The following is a 4,637-nucleotide window of genomic DNA, read 5'->3' as shown; positions in this document are numbered from 1 at the left end:
AAGCCTGGGCGCTTGGGGGATGGAGGATCCTCCTTTCTCGATTGCTTTCCGAGTGCTGGAGAAGAGAGAGAAAGAGAGAAGGATCCTTGGCCCTTGGACTGTTTGGAGATGGCCATCCATCTTTCGCTCTCGCTCTGTGCTACGGGAGATAGTTGGACCATCTGTCCAAAGGCTCGACTTTCTTGACGAAGTCTCAATGCTGCCAGTCAGCTGGTGCGAATTTGTTCCCTGCTGCAAGGCATCAGTTTAAAAGCGGAAATGTGGGGAAACTCAGGGTGTTCCCCAATTCCCCAATCCTGCTCAGGCAAAACCGCCTTCAAGAGCGCACAATTTAACAAGGGAAAGTTGCCGGCGTGCCACCAAGCTTTGATTCTCTCGGGAGAGATTTGGGGGGGGGGGTTATCTTGCTCCCAAAGCTCGATCCAGTCCGAGCAGGAAAGTGTTAAATGCTTTCTATTATTCAGACGAGGTCTTGTTAGGCTGTAATCTGCATTTTCTAACTACTGCGTAATAAAAAGTGAGAAGTTTGGAGACACCTTTCTTGATTATACCTTTGGCGATACTTTAGGTTTTACATTTAATTTGCATTTTGTTCTTAGTGAATATTGAAGTCTTGAGTGGAGGATTGAATTTTATTAGGACATCTGGACTGACAATATCAAATCAGACACCAGCGTCCCAAAGCATGCTAAAATTTCAGAGTTAATTAGAACGAAGTGTGTTTAATTAAAGCCAATTATAATATCTGAAATGATCGGATCGATCCTTGTTTGTTCAGTCGGAGTCGGAGGAGATTTGGATTGCGGGCTAATGAAGACGGGTCGACTGGCAAACTTCTGTTCAGGAAGGCGTTTTTGTTTTGTGTTGTGTGATTGTTTGTGTACAAATAAAGGCGGGTGCGCGGCGCAGTGAACGGAGTCAACAACAAAGGACCATTAAAATAAAAAGCCGGTGAACTCTCCGACTATTCTTTCTCCAACGACGAAAGCTGTTTGGGAAAGGAGGCGCTTTCTCAGTCCCCAACGCGCCAAAACTTCTTCCCAAACTCGGTTTTGCCAGCTCTAGTGCCGAAGCACCCCTTCGGCCCGCGCCGCCCTCCCTGGCTTGAATTGCTCTTTCCCAGTTTCCATGCATTCATCGTAAAGAGAAAGACTTCCGTGCAAACCCGCCCCTTCCAATTCGGGCTTTTCTGTTTTCCCTTTCACTCCAAGGCTTCGCGTCCATCATCTTCCCGCCACCTCTCAAGCCCCCCTTTTCCCAGGCTCGGATCCGCCTTGTCCAGCTAGCCAAATGAAGACTCGTGAAGCCCCAATTGCGACTCGTTCCCTCTTCTCGGGTCCACTTGAATAAACTGCCCGTTTTGGAGTTCCACACGGATCTTCGTCTCCCTTCCGAATCCTCTCTCTAAATCAGGTCCTTGCCAGGAACAAGAGCCGCTTTACTCACGAGTAAAAGCACTTTCCCTCCCTTGCCTATTCAAGCACCTTTTTACTTGCATGAAAAGGCTAGACGTAATTTGTTAGTTTGGTCGTTTAGTTTTAAAGAGATGGACGCAAGAGCCATGGATCGCAAACTGAGGACTGTCCCCGACCCATTCGCAGCGCAGTTGTTATAGAGAGCCAGAGAGGTGGGGGAGACCCCAGTTTTGTATTTTGCTTATGCAGCTTTCTGAACCGCGGCGTTTGCTCAATAGAGTCCCATTGATCAGAAAGGCCTAATCGCTCCCAAACACTCTTCCAGTGAAGAAAGCTGTTTTCTGGAAGTGCGGCAAATAACCCACCATTTTATTAACTCCAACTAGACAATGTGATGTAAAGAAGGAGAGCGAGATGCTACTTTTTTTTGTATGCCCCTACTCACGAGCCCTTATTTGCGCTGAAAATCTCTGCTTCTCACCCAAGGAGGCGCTGTTCATCAAACTTCCCCATCTCCGCTTCGCTTTCTCGAGACCAAAATTTCTTTACTTAGAGAATTAAATCTCTTTATTCAGGGAAATTGTGTGTGTGTGTGTGCGCGCGCGCGCGCGCGGCTGTGCCTGTTTCAAGATACTCGTCTAATAGGGTAAAAGGTCTTTCCTCTCCTCTGCTGTTGGCAGTCCCCACTATTTCCAGTCCTTACAAGTAAGTTAAAAAGACGAGAACAGGAAAATGATACAGGGAAACAATCAGCTTGAAGGGCCTGTTCATATTCTGCCTTGTTTTTGCAGAACTTACGGTGGGCTTCCCTCAAGTAATTAGGGACAGGAGAGATCAACTGGTCTATCTCCCGTTCTCGAAATGTCGTGAATTCATTGAGAGTCCTGACAGGTCTTTCGGCGCACAACTACCATTTTTACTGGCGCTTTGGAAAACTAGCCTAGCTTTCCCAAACTGGATCCAGTTGGCTTAGTCACGCAGCTTGCATTTGAAAGGCACCCGGAGCCCAATTGCTCACCCTGGGCTGCGACCAGGCAAGCTAAACCCCAGCTCAGGTTTATGCCTGCAGCCCTAGAGCCTTCTCGCCCTGAGCTTGGCAGAGCGCACGGCGCCTGGTCTAGAGAGTCTTGTGCGAGTGCAGTCCCTGCACTGTAACGCACCTCAGCGGCAGGCAGCCCTTGTCACATTGACCTTTGTGGGGGCGCCAACGGGTACGTTTGGGGAAGGAAACAGTGGCGGGTTGGCTCGAGGGAAAGACCCCAAGGCGCTGCCGGGAGGACGAGTCCAGTTCCTTCCGGCCCCGGCGTCCCTGGGCTGGCCTGCAGTTCAGCTGGACGGCCGCTGGGTACAGGGGCCGCCCCCGCTCCAGCTCTGAGCTGCTGTGGCTGGAGCAAGGAGCATATGGCGGCTTGGAGGCTGGAGGCAGAGTGAGGTGCTGTGCAATGAAGTCTCCCGCCCCCCCACTCCCTCGGCGTTGACCCTTGGGCAGGCCAGGGCCCTTTCAAGGCATCTGTATGGCAAGGAATCTTTCCCCAAAGCCCCGTGGTTCAGGAGCGCGGGTGGCTCAAGCGCAAGGCTCGGGTTGACACTAGGAAGCCCCATCCAGAGCCCCGAGACTGCTTTGCTACAGGGTGTGCATCGCGCCCACCTCCCCAAAGAGCAGCCAGAAATCAGGACACAGGGAAGGGCTCCAACCCTTGCTGTTGCCATCTTTAAACAAATAGCTGAAATGCAAATTTACAACTCCTCCAGAAACCAGGAAACTAGAGTTTTGCTGAGATTTGTTTCGGTGAAATCGTCATAAATTACCCCGAGTGGAACCAAACGCGTTCTTCATCAAAGGCGCCTGAAACACTAACACTGAAATATGGGTGTTGGCACAAGGTGACTTCGATTCTGCGCTGGGACCTCGGAAAGAAAGTGATTACCAGGAAGGCACATTCACAGTAGCCAGAGGGAAGTCTGGCGTCAGGGCGAGGGTGGGTGGATCACCAGTCCACTCACCCCCCCCTTTCTCCTGAACTTTCTTCCTCTCTCCAAAGTTACTTTCCTAAAAGAGAAAACTTTAACTACTTCATGGTGGGGGGATACAAGTGGGAAGGGTGCCAGAGCCGACTGGTGCTGAGCACCAGGCAGAATCCACATGGATAAAGTTGGAGACTTTGGACCATTGGGATGTAATGCAACTTCCTAATTCGGTCCTGGGAGATGGCAGGGAGAGGATGTGTGAACTGATTGAGTTAGTAGTCCCGGGGGGGAGGATCCAGAAAGGGATGGGGGGGACAGATGATAAAGTTTCGTGGAAAACCTTAAATCTTCTCTCAGGCCGGGCAAATGAGCCTATCAATTCGAATCCGTGGGATCCATGTACAGTGCGTGATTATGGGTCATTATATTGTGTGTTGTTGGGAACCCAGAAAGGAAGGGGGGGGATCTTAAACAAGATTTATGGGGAACTTTGCAATTTTTTTCTAAGGCTTTTAACAGAGGAAGGCGGTTACAAAGAGACACACTGATCGGACGTGTCCCCGTCTGTTTTTGTTTCTTGCGGGCTGGGGTGGAGGGAGGGAGAAAGAGGAGCCTGGATGGTGGTTAAAGCCGAGGGAGGACTCTGTCCCTTTAAGGTCACTGCATGCTCTGGTATGATGTTGAGAAGGACAGCTGGGCAATGGCCATCTGACTGACTTCGGCTTGACATCTGGGAGCCCACTGGTGTGTGGCACGCGAATCGCTTGATGTCGCTATTTAAATGCAAATTTGTGGGGGATCATTGAAGCCTCACCCCGTAAATTCACACAAAAGGAACACTTCACGCACTCCAAGGAGAAGGAGGATCGTTACTTCGGGAGGTCTTGGCTGCAACATGCAAATCTCATTCAAATCCACTACACCTTCTGCATGACTAACTTTGCTAAGGTCAAGACTTTTGGAGGGGGGGGAGAGGGAGCGATTGGAGGAGGACGGCTGTGTCTGGGCTGCTGGAGCAGCGCTTTCCCCAGGCTCTCTCTCTCTCCCTCCCTTGGCTCTAACCAAGGGGACCACCAGGCTCTAACGCTAGGGTGAGCCGGCCTGGGGACTCTTGTCCCCGGCTGCAAAAGTTGAACAGCCCTTCATGAAAAGTTTTATCCTCAGCAAGGGTGGACACAGTTCCCTCTTCCCCGCCCCCGAGCTTTCTCACCGCATCGGAGAACAATACTTAGGAAAAGGTTCGACTCCTTTTTG

Source organism: Eublepharis macularius, chromosome 6 (genome assembly GCF_028583425.1).
Source record: "Eublepharis macularius isolate TG4126 chromosome 6, MPM_Emac_v1.0, whole genome shotgun sequence".
In the NCBI taxonomy this organism is placed as follows: Eukaryota; Metazoa; Chordata; class Lepidosauria; order Squamata; family Eublepharidae; genus Eublepharis; species Eublepharis macularius.
The sequence above is the reverse complement of the archived record's forward strand: the minus strand, read 5'-3'. Positions refer to the sequence as shown.